This window comes from Pinus tabuliformis, chromosome 3_1, assembly GCF_031772625.1.
Source record: "Pinus tabuliformis cultivar Carrire ecotype Pingquan chromosome 3_1, CPIR1, whole genome shotgun sequence".
In the NCBI taxonomy this organism is placed as follows: domain Eukaryota; kingdom Viridiplantae; phylum Streptophyta; class Pinopsida; order Pinales; family Pinaceae; genus Pinus; species Pinus tabuliformis.
Genome location: NC_142301.1, coordinates 681,219,464 through 681,241,879, shown reverse-complemented (window position 1 = coordinate 681,241,879; position 22,416 = coordinate 681,219,464). Strand labels below are relative to the sequence as shown.

Sequence of the window (22,416 nt, the reverse complement as noted above, 5' to 3'; positions counted from 1 at the left end):
CTTGCCTCCCTGTTATCACTTAGAACTAAAAATTTGATACATATAATGGTCTGTCCTAATCCGATGACAAAGGTCTGCGTTAAGTTGATTTCATTTTATTTTTCCTCACTTAGGATTTGGAGTTTTAAAAGTTTTTAACTCAAACCATACTCGACTCCCATTGGTTCTCCTCCACCTATCATTGTTCCATAGTCATATCTTGTCTTATCCGAGTCACCGTATCTTTTAGTGATTTCGCAGCGTAATCCCATTTGCCAGTTTCGCAGCGCATCATTAGAATTTAAAACTAACAGCGCTGCGAAATCATGGATTCGTGCATTCCGCAGCGAATCTTTCCCGAAATGTCAAGTCCGTTAGGTGAGTCACCAGTTGTGTCCACTCATGTCAGTTTATGTACCTCTCATATCATGTTTGAACACTCATTTGCCACTACCCCACCTCTAGATCTATTGATATGCACAGAAATATCATTCCCAAGGGATTTTACTGTGCATAGACCTTAATGATAGTCGTAAGTGCTGCATGAGTGACGAATCTGCCTGATTATGTATTGAAGCGTTTTAAATGAAAGAATTTGAATTTCAAGCGAGGCTGATTTCAAGCGAGGCTGATTTCAAGCGAGGCTGAATTAAAAAGGAGCTGAATCACCATTTCAACCAGAGCTGTTAGACTTTGTGTGTGAAGATCTCGAAGAAAAAATGGAGAAAAAAGAGCACAGATCCGGTAAATGCCAGAGGACTGAACCTGAGGGCTTGGACATAACACTGAGGGATGAAGGTGTGAAGAAAGCATTCAAAGATGCCGGGTGCTGGAACTTTTGTAAAAAGCTACAAGGAGGACATGCGCAGGTAACTAAAGAATTTGCGCTAAACTTCACTGGTTTAAATTCAAAGGTAGCCATGTTAGAAGTACAGGTTTCCCCAGAAGTAATATGTGCTGTGACAGAGATCCCAAGAGGACGAGAAGAATGGTTTAAAAATTTTAAGTTTGACATGAATCCTTGTAAGGAGTTTTTAAAGGAGGCATATGTAAACGAAGATTTAACAAAAGCAGTGCCCAGGAATTATGTCAAGGAACATTATGCTCTTATTCTCACCTGCATATAGAAATATTTAACTTGTGAAGGAAGGTACAATAAGGTTTATTCTTACCATTTCAAACTGCTTTTGCATTTCACGGGGAAAGTCTCCATAGACATTCCTTTTTATTTGTTTCGCAGTTTGAGTAAGATGTGTGATAAGGTGCAGCTGAGGAAAGAGGACTGTGAAACCTCTTTGTTTCATCATGGTTTGATCAAGTTGCTAGTTTTAGGTGGCCTCCAAAAGATAGGCAGAGACTGGAATTCATTTATTTTCATGGCTGGATTCCAAAGCAAGACTGGCCTTACTCCACAACCAGCCAGAGAATTCACAATAGCTGAGCTCCAAAAAGAGGCAAGAGCTAAAAAGCAAATCAAGTCACAACTAAGAAAACCAGTGAAGCCACTAATCATTCAAGATCAACCTCAGCAATCAACAAAGGAAAAAACTCATGATAAGAAGACTATACCTGAAACAAGCAGATCTGAAGCAGTCTCAAGGGTAAGGACAAGAAGCCAGATAAATAAGGAAAAAGGTAAAGCCATAGCAGTTGAAGAGAGCCCAGTGTCTAAGGCGAGTTTGAATGATTTATTACAGGCCATTGAATTCGAGCAGTCTGAACCAGTCCATATTGATTTGACACAGTCACCACAAGAAGGTAACAAGAAGTCTAAGGCCTCAAAAAGGCTTAAATTTGATGAGCCAGGTGAAGAATTTATTTTTAAACCCAGAAGACCTATTACAAGGAAGCAAGTAAAGGAAGCGCTGCCAAGAACAGAGGAAACCGGGAAAGTTAGACAAAAAGATACAAGCAGAACAGTCATCACATCTCAAGGAGATAATTTAGCAGCCATAAAGAGGAAATTAGAAGCAACTAAATATGAGATTGCTAAATTGAAGAAAGCTGCTAGAAAACGTGCAGTCATGTATGCAAATTATCGTAAAGCTCTGTGGAAAGGGAGTGAAACCCTAGAAAACCAGTTGAATTCAGTAGTTGATGGCCATGCACAATTTCACACATGGACAGTACCAGCAATCAGAGAGGCCAGGTACATTAGAAGGATAAACATGCAACTAAGAGCTGGGAATAAAGCTATGAAGAAGAAAATTGAAGACCTGAAGGCACAGCTACGCCAGTTACCTGCTAAATAAATTTTCTTTTCGAGAAAGGTTTTGCTCCAAATTTTTTCAAATTTGCTTAGTCTTATTGTTCTGAAGAAATGTACATTCCTGCTATACATATGAAAAGTTGAAGGGAATTTTTGGCAATCAAATGTTTGGGTGATAAAGATCTCGGGTCAAAGACAAGCTGTTTCAAATAATTCAGCAGTTTCGTAGCGCGCTACGAAACTGCTGTAGGTAATGATTTTAACACAGACAGGCAGTTTTGTATTATGAGCGGGAATTTTGAAAGGGAAACGCCAAAAGGGTATGCAAGACATCAGCTGGAACAACAATAGTCAATCAGATCAAGACAGGTGGATGCTTTAAAAAAGTGGAATATTTCGACCCAATTTTAAATTTCTGTTGTAAAGTCCCTTTATCACTGTTCAAGAGGTATCAAACGATTTGCATACAAGGAACTTTTTCCTGCCCACATGTCCATCGATGCAGCTTACAACACATCAAGAACGTGGCAGTGTTCCATATTTTGGGTTATTAAAGGCTAGAAAACATGCTTCTGTACATTCGAGCATTTTGAGGAAAACTGGAGCCGAGAAGCAAGGGAAATCTCCTAATACTTCTGAGTAGTTAAAGGATTCAGCGTTCAAGGTCAATATGGAGTATTAAACATCCAGCTCAGCCAAATTCAAAGAGGACCAGGTGTCAAAGAACAAGGAGAAGCCATTATACATGGAAAATGGAGTTAGAGTCATAGTTAATTTAGAACTCTTTAAAAACTCCAGTCAGCACTTTATTGTATTTATTAGTTAGTTAAATAGTTGATAGGTGTCATTAGAGGTAGTTATCGAATTCCCCTCATGCTGGAGGAGGAAGCTCGAATTAGTTAGAATAAGGATTCTATATATAGCTGAAACAACAATGTAATGAGGGTTGGAAATTTTATAACAGAGGACTGTTTTGGCTTATGTAAAGACAGAGTTTCAGTAATATAATTTGGCTGCTTTTCTTCTTAGGATTCATGAAGGATTTCCATGTTCAGAATGTGTGATTTTATTCTTTCCTTAATATCTTTTGCAGTTGCATAGATGTGTAATCACTCAGAATTCACTGATTGTGCTCTGATTTCCTGTATGCATTTATGAACTATGGTTTTATATGAGTTGTGTTCTGAACATCCAAATGCTAAATGCCCTGACTTCTATGTAAAGGCAATATCATTGTTTACTGAGGTGTTATTGACTCCATAGGCCCAATGGAAACTTGTTTAATGTATTTCCAGCATTCATTTTTATCACTGTTATTTCACAAGAGTTAGCCATCTTATTCTTAATCAAAATCAATAACCCTATGAGAGAGCCCTCTCAGGCTAAGGAGGCTAAGCCTTAGTCAAAGATTGGTTTGAAACAGTTACTTGAAGTCTTCCTGGTCTGCATCCTTCCAGGGCTTGATTTTGAGTTAACACTCCCAATGCTAGATTGGCTAATGCTGGATCACGAATTTGGAGGCCTCCTTAAGAGATTGGGCGCTTGACCACATCCCATTTCACTAAATGAAACTTGTTTTGATTTCCTTTCCCCCCCTTCCAGAGGAAGTCCCGGAGAATTTTAGAGATTTGATCTGTTACGCTTTTAGGGGCGAGAAGGAAGGTCGCCTTGTAGATAGGGAGCGCTGATAAGACAGTCTTGATCAGGATGACTTTGCCTGCTTTTGTGAGCCAATATCCTCCCCAACCTGTAATTTTTGTTTTAATTCTGCTGATGATTTCAGACCACAACGACCTCTTGTTGAAGCCGTTTGTGATGGGGAGACCAAGGTATTTAATATTTTCCCATTTAGCATGTCCTTTAAAACCAAACAGATTGGAGATACTTGTGAGCTCTTGCTACCCAATGTTCTAGCCATAGAGTTCGTTTTTTTTTTCATTGATAGAGGCTCCTGAGACCCTGCAATAGCAATTGAGAACAGAGTCAAAGGCTTTGGCTATTCTGACTGAGGCACCTCCCAGGAGGAGGGAGTCATCCGCGAAGAGAGCATGGTTTTGAGCTGGGGAAGAAGAGGAGGTTTTGAGACCAGGGAGGGAGCCTGAGGCTTTTTCGACTGATAGCTTTCTACTGAGAGAGTCCGCCATCAGGATGTATAGGAAAGGAGAGAGTAGGCATCCTTGCCTGAGAACTCTCCGAGCTTGGAAAAAGGAGGTGGGTTGACCGTTTACAAGAGGGGCAATCCAGGGGTTGTGGGTGAAGGCAATGATGAGATTGACAAAATGAGGAGCAAAGCCAAAGGAGAGGAGGACTTTGTAAAGGAAGGAGCGATTGACATGGTCAAAGGCATTGGCCATATCAAGTTTTATCAGCATACCTTTTTCTTTACGCTGATTGCTTGAATGGATTATCTCCTGCACCTGGATGACATTATCCAAGATGTGCCTGCCTTCTACAAAGCCACCTTGATTGCTAGAGATCAGCCTGTTGAGCAGTGGCTTGATCCTGTTGGCTAGAAGCTTTGCCAGAATTTTGTATGAGGCGTTACAGAGCGATATTGGCCTGAATCTGGCGAATGTTTCTGGATTGGTTTCTTTTGGGATGAGGGTGAGATAAGTGGAGTTGGTTCCTCCCCCTACCTTGGCTTTTCCCATGAAACCTTTTACCATCTTTAAGAGATCAGTTTTGATAATGTCCCAGCAGGTCTTGTAAAAGTGAATGGTGAATCCGTCAGGCCTAGGGGCCTTGTCCAGATCCATAGACCAAATGACTTTGCTGACTTCATCTTCAGTAATGGGGTTGAGGAGAATGGAATTGTCTTCAGGGCTGACTAGAAGAGGGATGTTGGAGAGGAGGTCAGCAGTTTCCTCCTCATTGACATGGTTACCTGCGGTGTAGAGCTGTCTGAAATGTCCAACGACTGCTTCTTTTATCTGGCTGAACCCTTTGCAGATCTGCCCCTCTGTGGTTGTTATTTCAAAAATATGGTTTCTGGAGAGTCTTGCTTGATATTAGTGATGGAAGAAAGTGGTGTTCCGATCACCAGCCTTCAGCCATAGGCTTTGAGATTTAGTTCGCCAGTACTCTTCCTCCATTCGGAGAGACCGATATGTTGAGCATTGAGTTTTAACTTCTTTGTCTAGGAGCGTTGGAGTAATGTCTCTTCTTTCCATTTCTACTTGCAGAGCCTCAAGAGACTGTACAGTTTCTTTTCTTAGGCTGGTTGGATTTGGAGCCAATTTCTTTATCCAATCCTTTAGGGCTTGCTTTGTGGCTTTGAGATTTTGTTCCCATACGTAACTGGAGGACCCAGTGACTGGTTTTGCCCATGCGGTTTTCACTGTCTCTATAAAGCCTTCCCTTTCTATCCAAAGAGAGCTGAATCGAAAGGGGATTGGGCCGAGATCTTCATCATCTTCCAGGATGAGCTGGATCGACTTATGATCTGAGGTCAATTTGGGCAAAATTTTGGTGGTGATTATCTTCTTATTCATCATCAGAGTACCTTGTGCTAAAAAACGATCCAGTCGAGCAGAGATATGGTCCTCACCCACTCGGTTGTTGGACCATGTGTAGAACCCTTTGACCGGTGTGAAATCGAGAAGATCCCACTGCTGGATGAGGTCTTCCACCATGGGGAGCATGGGGTCTCTGTTATTAGTTCCTCCCCTTTTTTCTTTAGCTTTTAAGACTATATTTAAATCCCCGGCAAGAATGATGTTACTAGGGGAGTGCTGCTCAAGAAATTCAGTGAGAGATTTCCAACAGTCCCTCTTTTCAGAATACAGGACAGGTACATAAAGATTGAAAAGGGAGATGGTTAACTTACTTGTGCAGTGCGTTAGTTCCGTGTAGATCCAGTGCTGGGTCTCATGGTATTTGTTCAGCTGGAAGAGATCTTCTGTCCAGAGAGTTTCCAGCCCTCCAGATGAGCCTCTTGCGCTGACTGCTCTTCCTGTGCTTTTCTTCCATTTCTTCTTGTTGATGTCTAGCAGGGCTTTCCCCTCTATCTTAGTCTCTTGGAGCATTAGAATGTCTGAGGGTTCTATTTTGAGGAGATCCTTAACCGCTTCTACTTTCGAGGGGTTTCCCAGACCTCTACAGTTCCAAGAGACGAGGCGCATTATTTACCAAGGATAGGATGGGAGCCTCCCTTGGGGGGCCTGTTCCTGGAATTTCTCTCGATTGACATCTCTATTGTAGGCTGACTCCCTTGAGTTTTGAGCCTTTCCGCCTCCTCTTCCCTTGCTTCTCTACGAGATTTCCTTCCAAATTTTCTTGTGGGTTGCTCGAGGGTTTCCTCCTCTGAGGAGTCAGAGTTTTCAGCTGGTTTTTTCCTTGCTACTTCTGCATATGAAGGGTTGGAGGGGCTTCCTTGGGAGGCTTTCAGATGAGCCATTTCTACATCTTCTATGTTGGTGATGGGAGGATCGATCTGGTCCACATTTTCTGGGGCTACTGTGGCTGACTTGCTCTGGCTGTTTTCTTTACCATTTGAGATCTTTTCTTGGGTGGGATTGGAGCTGCTTGGAGTCTCTTTCGGAGTACCTTTCCCATTGCCTTTCTTCTGATTGGTGGTTTTTTGTACTTGAGTCCATTGCTCGCCATTCTGTTTGTCTGGCTGTTCTTCCGCCTTCTTCTTGCAATGTTTGGCGAAGTGCCCATAGCCATGGCAGTGTCTGCATTTAAATGGCAGTTGTTCATAGTCCAACTCTTGGACATGCGTCCAGCCTGCGACTGTAAGTTTTATGGCTTCCGGCAAACCCTCTTCCAGGTCAACTTCGACACAGATGCGTGCACATGAATATTGATCTTTTCTTACCACTTGATCTATATATTTTCCTAAACCATTGCCGATGATCTGGAGAGACTTCTGATTCCAGCAGTGTAGGGGGAGGTGGGGGAGTTGCACCCACACCGGTACAGCTGATGGGACATCCTGGGTTGGGTCGAAATCTGGCGACCATTTGTTTAGGTATAGACCTTGGGGGCCCATAAAATAAGGTCCATTTCTGAAGATTAAGCTTCTGTCCTCTGCACTTTCAAATACGAAGATGAAAAAACCTTTGCCTACGAAGTAGCTTTTTATACCTTCTTTGATTAACGGCTTCCAGTTCCTTTGTGTCCAGTCCTCTACCGACTTGGGTGAAGGCTAGAGGCCTCTCTCAGCGAGGTTCAAAGATGCTTTGCAGGTTTCTTCTTCAGGAAGGGCTACCGTGGGGATGGAATCCATCTTCTTGACAAACTTCTGTTGATTGACAGAGGGTGGTCGCTTGCAGCTTGATGCGATCATTGCTTTGAATGTGGTCACCTCCAGGGGAGGGGGCAAGGGAGGGTCCAAAGGGTCTGAGCCCCTTGGGGGTGCCATGGTTGGGCGCAGCTAATCAAGTCAGGCAATCGCGCAGTTGGGAGCAGCTTCGATCAGGCTGATGCAGGGGATGGTGGCCCAGGTCAGATGGAGCGGGATCGGGCGAGCCCAGCAGCAGGGGCTGCTGGCGGAGAGGCCGCAGGAGACAACACAGGAAGGGAGGGCGAGCCGGCTAGGTCAAGCCCGCAGAGCTGCGCGCAGTCGGAATGTAAGAAATATCTTTATTTTTGATATAGGGAATATTCATGTTAAATTGGTCTTGAAGGGACTCTCAAACAACAGGTTTTAAGCCATTGCAAGGATATACTCATTATGAGCACAACATGTAACATGCGAGAATTGAACCTGGGTGGGAAATGGATAACAACATTTCTCTGAACCACTTGAATTATTTCCAATTGATCAAAAATGTATTTACTTACATACTCAATCAAATATTTACTTTTATATATTTTTGGGGCAAATAAAGATTTATTCGTTTTTATTTACGAAATGGAACATGCTTAATTATTTTTATAGGTGATATTTATTTTTTAACATTAATGTATTTTTTGAATTACATTGTCTTCAAATTTAAACGCAGATCATATATATATATTTTTTTGGGCTGTGTTTCACGGACACCTTGGTCAACGGGTGGCGCTACGTCCACGAAAAAATTTGGGCTGATCGACCCCGAAGGGAATCTAGCCCCGCGGCCCACTAGCTAGGCCTGACCCCAAGGGCTTTGGGAAGATTGGACCCTGTGACCTCCCGATGACGAGGCATTGATTTTGACCAACTAAGCTAACCCTTGGGGCTAACGCAGATCACTTATATACAATGTTAAAAAATTATAATTCATTGAATGGTTTTATTTATTAACATGGTATATACAGTTAAATGAACCTATAACTTATTTTAGATTGATTAAAATATGTTATTTGACATCATAAATTACAAATAATGACTTGGATTGATAGGTTAACTCGAGTAGCTAAGTGCTTTAGACTTCATGTAGGAAGTCTTGGGGTTATTTCCCTGAGCTAGCTACTTCTATTGTGTGCCTCAATTGATTTTATTTTTAAGTGTCATAATTATTGCTAATGAGTTTGCATTGGGTACGGTTGTCGCTTAGAATGTCTAGGCACCACGACAACAACTTAGATCAGGGGCTGTCACCCTAATCCCCAATCTCTCCGTTTAAGCTATCTCCTAATAACAGACTAAGGGGTGTAGGCCCTACGGAAATGGAATGAAGGAGAACTAGTTGGGAACCAACCAGTTCGGGAGACACAGTTAAGTGACCAATTACTTGATTTAGATTTAGCAAGACTTATAGGATTCAATTAGATTTAGATGATTGATGTTAATGTTTTATGGAGTCAACTCTCTTGCTATTAAATTTAGGACCAAGTAATTGATGAACTACTGTTGCTTGGATGAATAACTATCTTATATGTATTCGAGATCCTACAACTAATGTGAGATGCAAGAATCTTGGTAAATTTTAGTTAAATGCCTATCTAAGTTTTAACCTTTTGATCCTTTCTATATTGAGCCCAATTCTGTAGTAAATGGAAGTGAGAAGATAAGGTGAAGCACACTAAGGTGTGATTAACGATACCTCTCCTGAAGATCTAACATACTCAGTGCCTTCGACACTATAAAGAGTTGTGATTTGACAATTGCAAGGCCACCATTTTAAGTACTATTGAAAGTAGGTTTCTCAAGCAAAGACGGATGGGTACCTATCTTTCTATCGACCAAGCTTATTCTTGGAAGTAAGTTTTAATTATGCAAGGCTAAGCTAATATGCACATGCACGAGATGATTAGAAGATGAAGCGAGAATGAAGTTAAATTCAAGGATTGAAAACGCTTATGCCACGATCTATTTTTGATTTATAAGCCAAAGCCTTTAATCGCTCAAATATTCACTTCACTGGATAGAAAGATAAACTTTTCAACAATATGCTTAATATATCACACAGTAATGCTCAATTAAATCACAAGCTTGTCTCTTCAATTTATCTAGATTCTTTCCAATGCAATTATAGTTCAAAGAGAACAAAAATCTCTTCACAATTCTTTAATATCAATGTCAATTATGTAGATGTTAAAAAATACTCGAAAGATATGCAATTTACCACAATTCCATGGAATAATACCTAACAATTACTTGAAAATTTGTCAAAGAAATATGCAATAAATATCCAATAATTCAAGCAATTAAAATCATGCTTAGAGTTAATTAAATGACGAGTAATCTCAATAGATGTGAAGCATTAAATTGTTCCAAACCCTTAGCATGCAAAATATTTAAGCAATTAAATTTAAAAAATTAATTACCATGATGAACCAAACACTTCAAATAATTCGGGATTTAAAAAATGATTTTTCTTAAGTAATTCAAACCCATAAAATTTCCTTCCATAGTCAAACCTTAGAGATATTAAAAAAATTAAATGTGTCTTGACTGTAGAAGAATTTTAAGTTTTGCCACAAAATTTTCCTTTTTTAAAGATTTAAAGTCCCAAATCCTTATCACAAAAAATCCCAAAAAAGAGAATTTTAGTCATACCTCTATTGAATGAATTTGAATTTAATGAGATAAATTATTTAAATCAAAAATTAAATTTTCTTAAAGGGACATAATGAGAGTTTAATTTTTTTTTTTTTTTTTTTTTTTAAAGGGTAAAGGTTAAAATTTATGATAAAGGTGATTTTCATTTTGGTTTTCAATGGGCCAAAGGCCACACATCAAAATAAAATCAAATCGAATAGCAAATGGAAATTTTAATTTTTATTAATGGGGAAAACCAAAAAATAAAAATGAAGGCTTGGAAGGGTCGACTTAACCTAGAAAAAAAGTGATGTGGATATGAGGATGTGATCTAGGGTTAGAAGGAGAAAGCGTAAAGGAAGACATGCACAAAAATAATGCGGGAGAGAGGGACGAGAAATGAAGGAGGAAGAGCAACCACGATAAGGAGAACTGGTAGTGCGTAGATATGAGAAGAACATGAAGGCAGATGAAAATAAGGCTAGAGAAATATGCAACGCATAATGGAGATGAGGAAACGCTGCTAGAATGAGGGGTTGCGAGAGGAGAGAAAGGATAACGCAGATGGAAGCAAGGGAATAGGGACTTGCAGGGACAAAAAATCGGGTAGAGGACGTGTAATGGAAGAAACGCAGGAGTGGGAGCATTGGAGAAGCAAGGTCTATGGGACATGAGGATAACATGGCTGCGATTTGGGGAAGAGATAATAGTGAAAAGGAAGAGATGCGAAGAGGAGGGCACACATAGAGGAAAGGTCGCAGGAGGAGGCAGGGAAGAATAAAAATGCAGGCTAGATTGAGCAGCGAGGAGGTAGAATAACACGGCTACAACAAACAAGATAGCGGAGGAAATGAGGGCTATCTCTGGCTCGAAAAGTTAAAAAAAATTAACCTAAAAAAATATCCACCTGACAATCAAAATTTCCTCTAAACTGATGTATTTTTCATTAAAATTTATCTAAAAAATTTGTGAAAAAAAAACCTCATATTTGAAGTTTTTGCTGAATTATTTGAAATGAATAAGCCTTGCAAACAAATATTTTATGAGACAATATCTTGTCCTCTAGGGCCTAGATTTGTCCCAGATTTAAAAAAAATTCCTTGAAAAACCTTCAAATCCACACCTGCAAAAACGGAAAACAAAAAATACCCAGATCCCAAACATAAAAAAATGAATAAAAACCCCAAAACCAAGTTAGAAAAAAAACACCAGATCTATACAAAATATTTACAGATCAATGCACAAAGGTTGTAGATGTGTAAGATTTGAGGAGTATGAGTCAAACTCCACTCCCAGATCTTAGTATCTAAGGATCTTAATAGCTAGATCTATCAATTTTTCCACAAAATATTTAAAAGTTTTTGATTTTTTAGAGAGGTACTAGCCCAAAAACACCTTGCAGAAAAAATTAATCATTAGATAAATCCTAAAGCTTATATGAGGTAGGCTCTTAAAAAATATGTGTTGAGATTGGTTGGTCCAACCGAGGAGTATCCCCAAACGCTCAATGAAAACTAGAGAGATCTTCTGCAAACACTAGATCAACCATCAAACCAAGTCGAGAAATAAAATAATAATAAAATTTTGAAGAAATAGAGATACCTTCTAATTCAATCAAAATTTAAAAATGTTATCCTACATCCAACAAACTAAATAAGATACCTGTATACAGATTGTTCTAAGAGAGATATTGATTGATAGTTTTCACATAATATTAAGAAGAAATTAAAACATTGTTACCATAGATTCATGAAGAGGAACGCCACCGCAAGTTGAAACCCCAAAGGCTTTTGCATTTATTCTAGAAAATATACAAGAGAGCTTGAGATCTTAGTACATGATTTAAAGATCGAATGAAAAATAGACTGACACTGACCTCTAATTTATAGATAAATTGTCCAATGGCTAGTTGGCTTGATCCCTGTCAAATTAATACCAACCGTTCATAAATATTTAATTAACCTTTAATCATCACTGTCAAAATTATTTATTTTTTGAGGAAAAATAGATTTTTTTATTTAATTGATTCTTAATTAACTCAAAATTAATTATTTTGGGTTAATTTCCTCAAAAAATTAATTTTGACTTAACCATCAAGGTCCAAGGGTCCAAAATTTCTTGGTTTCTTCAATATTCCCTTGGCTTGGGACCTCCAAAAATTATTTTTTTTTAAAATCCACAAATTTCACCTTTGGAGAATTTAATTTTACCTAGGACACAAAATTAATTAAATTTCTGGCTTAGGATTTTAATTTAATATGGCAAGAAAATTTAATAAATTGATTTATGAAGGGATTAATTATTTTTCCAACCCTCTAATACTCAGCCATGGTGTCTAATTATGAGGGACTATGCACTAAATATTTTTACATCAAGATTTTACATTTTAATACGTGGAGGGGGAAAACCTGTTCGTTTAGACCCTAAAAAATACCCATTTCTGCACAAAATATAATCCAGTAGACCAAGTGACTTGTAATAAAATAATCTAGCAAATTAGCTAGGATCATTCCCAAATCACTTTTACATAGACTCAATCTAAAACACTAGGACTCACCTAAGATCTTAGTGACAAAATCCACTCTAGCTTTGGGGTAAGAATGGAAGGAAAAATTCTGTCGATCATTTGTGTCTAGAGACATAGTTGGATCAGTGAGACAAAAAACCTCCTAGAATGGAGATAGTCACCAAAACCATAGGTTTACCTAGGCTGTTACATACATACGCGGTCATACTGAGATTATTTACATTCTACATATGCATAATGAGCTGACATATTCAAAAACCGTCGATCGATGATGAAGTCTAAATGGAACGGACACTGGAACACGATGGATCCCTTTCACAAAAAAGGGGTCTACTACTATGGGGTCGTTGACGCAGAGTGGTCAACATTTGGCTCTAGGGGACATGTTGCTTCATCAAAGAAATGTGAGAATCCAGAATTTGCATCCAAGCAACACACACGATTACATAAGTAACATCCATCCAGAATTCGTCATATAATATTAAGCACATGAAAATAGAAGCTCTTCGTTTATTAACTATTCTACTAGAGATAAAGTGAAAATGCTGAAATAACAGGGTGTAAGGTTAGAGATACAATACAAAGGATGCCTTGTGCCATCAAATGTGTTTAATTTAATGCATACTGAGCATTTTCTTGTTTTCTGGAAAATTTGTGGGTTGTTTTTCTTATGTGCCATGACCGATCCTGCATATCTTCGGTCTTTGTCTTATTCAAAAATCGAGCTGCTCTTAGCCATCAAATGCATCAAATCGATTCCTTCTGCTTTTTTTCTTTTTTCTCTTCTTCTAGGTGGGCTGTGATGACAACAATGAGACCACTATAGATTTCCTGTCCTGATCTTGAAGATGTTTCGACAAAATATCTGAAGAATCTGAAGTATGCCCAATCTTATTCTGAGTATACTCTGTTAATGGTGAAACATAAGCTCGGTCTTCCTTACCAAAGTTGACTTGTCCTTAATGGGAAAAATAACCTCCTTGTGATGAGATGGGAAATGCTTCGGTGGACCGGGAGACCTGTGAGTTGTGACAAACCCTTTGTGCTTTGGTCTAATCTAAAATCTCAGAACTTGTGCGTTTTTCATCATTTGTAGCTTATCTTGAAGAGTAGTCTTTTCGATTCTGATGGCATCAACCTGGTTAGAGTGTTCAACCTTCATAGCAATGATTTCCTTGGCATGGGATTCCTCCATGGTCAATAATTTATTTTGAATACATATTTGACTAGCTTCCATATCTTTTATTAATTGCACTTTCTTTTCCTCCATGGCTAACAATCCGTTTTGAAGAGAAATCTGACCAACTTCCATGTCCTTCATCATTGTGTTATGATTTACTTGAATAGTAATAATTTATTTCTCACAATGATTCTGCATGTCGGTCCTCATAGCCTCCATTTAGTCCCTCCTTTCCCTTTAAGCAGGTCATCATGGATGACTTGTTTTCCTCGTGTCATTTTACTAACTTTCTTCATGATTTTCCAGAAGATGCCATTAATAAATTACCTTTGTTCACAAGTAATAATTCGACCACTGCTGCAAAACATCTCTTAAAGTTTGGTTGTTGTATGATAATATATTGTAGGCCTTCACAGTATGATTATGAAGATGTCAAGATGTGGCTCTTTGTCCTTTCCTTGGAAGGTGATGTTAGAAATGGTTTTGAAATTATCCTCATATTTTTTCGCTTCTTTACAAGACATTATCAATGATTTTAAAGATAGATATGGAGATCAAGGTGGCTTGTGTTGTGCCCCTAGTACTATGCAGAAGGATGAAAGTAATCTTGTAAAGAACCCCACTATCAACGAAATATTTCAAGACAATTTTCCATATCAAAATATGCCATATCGCAGGAATTGTGAATGTTCTCATGATGAATCCAATTGTACTGTTGCAAGACAAATCCATGATAGTGGAAAAGCAGGAACAAGTTTTCAAATCAGTATAAAAAATAGAAGGGAAAATGATAAACATATTATTAAAGAAATAAAGCAGTTGGTTAATGTTCAATGAAACACAATTTGTAAAAAACATGGAAATTAATCAAGAAAAATTGATAGCTGATTACACCAAGGATATAAGAATTTTGTACACCCCAATAGAAAAACGCGACGAGGATACAAAAATCATGAAAATTAATCACTCGAATCACATAGCCACCATAGTAGAAAAGTGTGCTCCCTTTTCTTCCCCGACAACGACGCCAAAAAATGTTGTCGCACAGAATGTCTAGGCACCGCGACAACGACTCAGATAAGGGGTTGTCACCTTGATCCCCAATCTCTCCGTTTAAGTTGTCTCCCAATAGCATACTAATAGAGGTAGACCCTACGGAAATGGAATGAAGGAGAACTAGTTGGGAACCAACCAGTTCGGGAGACACAGTTAAATGACCAAGTACTTGATTTAGATTTAGCAAGGCTTATAGGATTCAATTAGATTTAGACGATTGATACCAGTGCCTTATGGAGTTAAATCTCTTGCAATGTAATTTAGGACTAAGTAATTGATGAACTACTGCAGCTTGGATGAATAACTATCTTATATGAAATGCAGATCCTAAAACTAATGTGAGATGTAGGAATCTTGGTAAATTTTAGTTAAATGCCTATCTAAGTTTTAACCCTTCGATCCTTTCTATATTGAGCCTGATTCTGTAGTAAATGGTAGAGAGAAGATAAGGTGAAGCACACTAAGGTGCGATTAACAATACCACTCCTGAAAATCTAACATACCCAGTGCCTCCGGCGCTGTAAAGAGTTGTGGCTCTGATGACTGCAAGGTCATCATTTTAAGTACTATTAAAAGCAGGCTTCTCAAGCAAAGATTGATGGGTACATATCTTTCTATCAACCAAGCTTATGCTTGGAAGTAAATTTTAATTATGAAACGCTAACCTAATATGAAAATGCACGAGATGATTAGAAGATGGAGTGAGAATGAAGTTAAATTCAAGGAATGAAAGCGCTTATGCCACGATTTATTTATGAGTTATAAGCCAAAGTATTTAATCACCCAAATATTCACTCCACTAGATCGAAAGATACACTTTTCAACCATATGCTTAAGATATCACAAAATAATGTTGAATTAAATCACAAGCGTATCACTTCAATTTATCTAGATTCTTTCCAATGCAATTATGGCTCAAAGAGAAAAAAAATCTCTTCACAATTCTTTAATATCAATGCCAATTATGTAGATGTTAAAAAATACTCGAAAGATATGCAATCTACCACAATTCCATGGAAGAATACTTAACAATTACTTGACAAATTCTCAAAGAAATATGCAATAAATATCCAATAATTCAAGCAATTAAAACCACACTTAGAGTTAATTAAATGACATGTCAAGCATAAAATTGTTCAAAACCCTTAACATGCAAAAGACTTAAGCAATTAAATTTCAAAAATTAATTACCATGACAACAAAAACCCTAAACAACAAAAACCCTAACTCGAGGAGATGTAACACCAAGACTTTATGGGCCCCATTGGGTAGCCAATTTCCTAGGGTCATAAATTGGTCATATTATCTCCGTTTGATGCGTATGATACCTTGTTGGAAATATCTATTCGAGGACTACAACTACCGACATGATTTCCTTAGTAATAGCCAAGGGAATTTTGCCAAAAAACACCGTTTAAGGCCTCAAAATGGCTATAGAAGTTTAGGACCTGAAAAACTACCAAAAATAGTAAATTGTGCTACAATTAAAGAAACATATGAAACTGACTGGGGGGTCTAGGTGGAATAGGCGGGTGGCCACCAATACCGCCTAGATCATTCCTCCCCCCTTAGGAAGCAATGGTCCCCATTGCGTCCAAAGCTTCCATGAGGTGAGGAAATTCGTGTTGAACCTGGTCCCTGGTGAACCACTTGCACTGGTGACGGAGTTGGCTTGCTTTGACAACTCGATATAGTTGTATCCCCTGTTGCTGAGTGTTTTTGATCTTTGTGTCCATGATCTGATCAGTTTTTTCCTATTCCATGCAGTCCAGGTTGAGCTCTGTTGGTGTGAGTTGTTCTGCAATGTCAGATGTGTCCAACAATGGTGGGAAGTATGGCCGAAGGCAATCTAAATTGAACATTGGGTGCAAACCAAGGAACGGTGGGATACTCAGCTCGAATTCATTTTCATCGACGACTTTGGTAATGGTGTATGGCCCATATCGGAGCGAGCGAAGCTTGCGGTGGGGTTCAGCAAGGCGCTCTTTCTGCAAATGAAGATAAAATTTGTCACCCACCTGGAACTTTTGCGACACTCGATGCTGATCATGGCACTGCTTATACTTGGCATTGGATCTGTCCAATATATCATGGACTTGTTGGTGGATGTGTCGAATGTGCTCAATGAAGCTATTAGCCGTTTTAGCTTCAGATTGCAGTGAGCCGAATCTACTTGAGTGGTTGCAAATGGTATGGCCACATCAAAGAGGCATAATGGCTGAAATCCCAAACCTACCTAAAAGGGGTTGTGGCATATTGAGTTGTGGAGAGCTCTGTTGTAGCTGTGTTGGACATAGGGGAGACTTTCATCCCATGTGCATTGATGCTTTGAGTTGTACATGCACAAAATGTGTATGATCATCATGTTGACAACCTCTATTTGACCATCAGTTTTGGGATGGAAATTCGTGGACTTAGTGAGTTTTGTATCCAACATCGACCAAAGACTTAACCAAAATGCACTCAGGAATCTGTTGTCCCGATCTAAGATAGTGGACTATGGGATCCCAAAGTGTACCCACACTCACTCAAAGAAGATATTTGCAGTGGCCTCTACTATGATACTCTTCTTATAGGCTGCCATGATGGCCATCTTAGAGAATCTGTCGACAACCACGAAAATGCAATCGTTGCCACGCTTAGTAGAAGGAAGGCTTGACATATAATCCATGGAGACAAATTCCCAAGGCCAACTAGGAGCAGGTAGAGGAGTATATAGGCCTTGCTTCTTGATGGTTGGTTTGGCAATGACACAGGTAGTGTAGGATCTAATATACTTCCCAACATCCTGACAAAGTTTTGGCCAATAAAAATATTTCTACAATACTGTCACTGTTTTCTCTAATTCGAAATGTCTAGCGACCTGACTGTAGTGCGCCTCCCAAATCATCTTGGCACGCTCACTTAAAGGAACACATATGTGTCCCAAGTGGCATAACAGTTCATCTTGAAGGTGAAAATTTGGAACTTTCTTCCCTTCCAAGGGTGTCTGGTATACGCTGTCGAATTCTTGATTGATATTGTAAATATGCAACCACCCCAATGTCACGTGCCCACAGGAGTTGAGCACAGTGATTAGCGCCATGACCGGTGGTCAGTTGAGGAAATTAACGACATTATTGATGTTGCCCTTCTTATACTTAATGTTCAAATGGAACTGTTGCAGATAGGTGGACCATTTTTGATGGCAATTGTTTTACAACTTGCCTTGTGTCCGTACGAACTGTAGAGGCCAGTGGTCTGTGTGGATGACCGTTTCCTTCCCCAAAATTTAATGTTTCCTTTGACGACAGGCCTGCACAATGGAATACATTTCTTTGTCTTAAGTGGGGTACTTTCGGACTGTGTGTGAAAGTGTCTCACTGTGGTAGGCCACTGGATGCCCATGTTGAGTAAGAACCGAACCAATAGCATAGTTAGATGCATTTGTCTCAATCTCAAATGGTTGTTGTAGGTCTGGTAATGTGAGCGCTGGTGCCGAACATAGTTGATTCTTCAACTCGGAGAATGCTCAGTGTTGGGTTTCTGACCAAAAGATATTTTCTTTCACTCTGCCCTTGGTGACTTGACTTAAAGGCCAAGTGATATGAGAGAACCCCAACATGAACCTACAGTAGAAATTGGTAAGACCCAAAAAGATGCGGAGCTCTGTTAGAGTGGTTAGGGCTGGCCAATCCCGAATGACTTGTATCTTGGATGGGTCCACATGTACACCCTTCTCATCAATGATGTACCCCAAATATTGAACCTGGTTTAGGCCAAAGGTGCATTTCTCCAAGTTAGCACACAACTTGTGTTGTTGAAGGGTTTAAAGGACCTGTCAAATATGGTGGAGGTGCTCTTCCCAACTCTGGTTGAAGTTTAAGATGTAAACTAAATACACCACCACAAATGCATTGGTGAAGGGCTGCAAGATGTCGTCCATCAGTCTCATGAAGGTTGAAGGGGTGTTCGTCAATCCGAACGGCATGAACAACCATTCGAAGAGGCCCTCCTTGGATTTGAATGCAGTCTTCCACACATCAGAGGGTTCAATAGGCACCTGGTGATAACATGACTTCAAGTCAATCTTGCTGAAATATTTGGCCCCATTGAGATGGTCTAGAAGGTCATCAATCCATGGGATTAGGTACCTATTCCGGACAGTGATCTTGTTCAGTTCTCGATAGTCAATACAGAGCCTCCAGGTCCCATCCTTCTTCTGTACCAATATAATCGGGCTCCCATAGGGTGATGAGATTGGCTTGATGTGCCCTTTCTGCAGTAGTTCCTGAATATGCCTCTTGATCTCATCGTTCTCCAGAACAAAGCGTCGTTAGATTGGTCCATTGGTCATCGACACACTCGTGGTAAAATTTATGGAGTGCTTGACCTGATAGTGCAGAGGTACCCCCGTGGGTGAGGCAAAAATGTCCTTGTACTCCCCCACGACCTTGTCCATCTGCTGCTGCTGTGCAGAGGAACCCTGCCTGGAAGTTGTGGCCACAACCTTCTTCTTTCCCTTGGGGTGAATCATAAGGAAAATAAATTTCCTGGTCTGGGAAATGATCTTACTACATTGCTTTGCAGTGATCAAAGAGATGGCTGTAGGTGGGGTTACCTCCAGTATCATGTACAACTTATTAGCCAAAGTAATAATCATAGAGCGAGGTCTAGACTCATTTACAACGTGTCGCTTCCACAAGTATGGTTGTCCTAACAATACATTAGAAACTTCAAGAGGAGAAACGTCACAGAGTACCTCATCCATGAAGGGCTTGAGGCTGTAGGGAAGGCGACACCGCTGGCTGATGCGAAGATCTCTTCCTTGGTGCAGCCACCTGATGGTGTATGACTGTGGATGTGTTGTAGTCTTTAGGTTTAGCTGCTTCATGAATTTTTCTGAAATGAGGTTCTTTTGGCTCCCACTGTCGAAAATGAACTACAACGGAGAACCCTTCATCCACATCTGTGAGTGGAAGAGGCCTTCCCTCTCCTCTAGATCTTCAGGCTCAATTTTATGGATCTTTGTGGTGGCCACGGTGGAAATGGGCTCTACATCAATGATATGCTTCCCTTTGTCAGTCCCATTATCGGAATATGATTCAGAGTCAGAACCTACATCTGGTTCAGAAGCCTTCAGCTCAACCACTGGTGACTGCTTGGCCCGACGCTCACTTATATTGTGAGTGGAGCTCTTATGGAACTCACACCATTTTCCCATGTCCTTCTTTGTCTTCGTGATGTTATTCTTTGTTTGCGGCTTCGGCGGGTTGTCCTCGGTAGCCCCGCCTTGGCTTGGTCCCTTGTTCTATGGTTTGGGGGTGCCTTTTCCTTGCTTTGGATTCACATATCCAAAGTCACACTTCTTCTGTTTAAACTTATGCTCAATCTTTACAGCGTACCGATACGTCGTGCCAACCAAGGAAATGTCCAGGAACTCCATCTCGTCCTGGATGTACTTGTATAGATAGCCGCGGTACTTGAGCACCAAATTCCACTCAGTATCCTTTATACCTAGCTTTGTGTGAAGGGTATGGAAAGTATTTGTGAAATCCGACAAATATGGGTCCCTTCCCTGCCGTAACGAGGTCCACTTTATGTATTTATTTTCATAGCTCTCGATAGGATAATAATGTTCCTTGACGACATCTCGGAAAGAAGTCCAAGTGGGTGCAACTGAAAACAACGAGGGTTCACTCTTGTCCTTTTGTTCATAGTAGGTTTCCCACTAGTATGTGACGTGTGGGGCGACTTTAATAAGTGAAAACGTAAGATTCTCCTAATTGGAAAAGTCATGAATTGAAAAATATTTTTCCAATAGATTTAACCATTTATCTACATTGTCTGCATCTATCAGGCCAGTTTGAATATGTGAATATTGAAGTTAGCTTGTACCTTAAAAGGAGTGGCGCCTCTAGAGTGGTTGTTGGATGATGATGCATCGCTTGTGGGTAGTCATCGAAGGATCTGGGCAAAGTTATCCATCATCATGTCCCTCTGTCACTCGAGGGCTTCCTCGAGAAACATTTTGAAAGGATCTCCTACCCCTCGTCTTTATTTTCTTCCACCATGGGAGGTCATTGGGTTTTGTGAGGCTGATCCTACAATGATTCAACCAGATCGAGCCCTAACTCCTTTACCATGACCTCGTTAGGGACATGCAAAGAAAAACAGAGAAAGAGTAGACCGCTTTGATACCACTGATCTGAACTTAAATAGGAATGAAACAACTTACAGATATAATCATAAACATAGAGATGCAATAGAAAAACACTTCATTTCATTAATAGAAAAATACTAAACTTTGCTTACAAACAGAATGGTAATAAGATAGCTCGAGCAATGGTGGCTTATCTCTGAGAAGAGATGTGGCGGCTACATGCCTCTGAACTGAGTTACAATGAGGCTCAAGGGTCTTTTTGTTATTGAACAATAAGGGAAAACCCTAAAAAGCCAAACCCTAACTCGAGGAGATGTAACACCAAGAGTTTATGGGCCCTGTTGGGGTTAGTTGGGCAGCCAACTTCCTAGGGTCGTAACTTGGTCATATTATCTCCGATTGACATGTATGATACCTCATTGGAAAGATCTCTCCGAGGAATACAACTACCATTGTGATTTCCATGGAAACCACTAGATTGCTTGTGCAAAAAAAAAAATGTCGTTAGGGCCTCAAAATGACTCTGGATGTTCAGGACCCGAAAAACTGCCAAAAATAGTAAATTGTGCTACAATTAAGGAAACAGATGAAACTGACTGGGGGGTCTAGGAGGAATAGTTGGGTGGCCACCAATATACACTTGGATCAGACATAGTATGTATGGCAAAAGTTAAATAAGTCGATACAATATGTCTTGTGGAAGTTAAAATTTTTGAGCAATATAGTGTGCATAGCATAATAAAATTATTTTGTAGTGAAACAATGTTTGTTGTTGGGAAGAAAGACTGAAAACTTGGATGGAGTTAGGAAAACTTAGAGTCTTATCTCTTCTCTCATGAAAATATTTATCAACGACACAATATATCACACCATAATATTTTTTTGGTTCAATACATCACATGGGAAGAAATTCTCAAGGCACGACAAAGAAGAAGGCACTTGCTTGGCATGGGAGAGATAAATTTCTTACGTCATACATCACACGAAAGATAAATAATCCATGTGAAATGTCTCCAAAAAAGAAAATAATTTGGCGTGACAAGTAGAGAAGGAAGAAAATGAAGAGAGAGATGAAGAAAATTAAAAAGAAAAGTGAATTGTTGCATTAGAAAAGTTGATCTTGAATCACAACAAAGAGAAGAAAAGGGCCTTATCATAAGAAAATATTACCGACGGTACAAAGAGAAATTTTGTTGTTGTGATATGTCATTGGAAGGATAAAGTTCTCATGCACTAAAGGGTGTGTTACACCAAAATATTTTTCTTGTGTGATATAGGTCACGTTATACAACGCATTTTTTTGTGCAAAATATGACATGTCATAGGAAATCAATTTTGAGGGTGATATATCATGTATCATATGCAACATGAAACCTTTATTTATTAATATTTCATTTATTTGAAAAAAATACAT

At 39.5% G+C, this 22,416-nt stretch overlaps 1 pseudogene; it reads left to right on the top strand.

Moving 5' to 3' along the window:
- The first annotated feature begins 7,623 nt into the window (after positions 1–7,623).
- Positions 7,624–22,416, top strand: part of LOC149188929 (uncharacterized) — a 51,562-nt pseudogene continuing 36,769 nt past the window's right edge.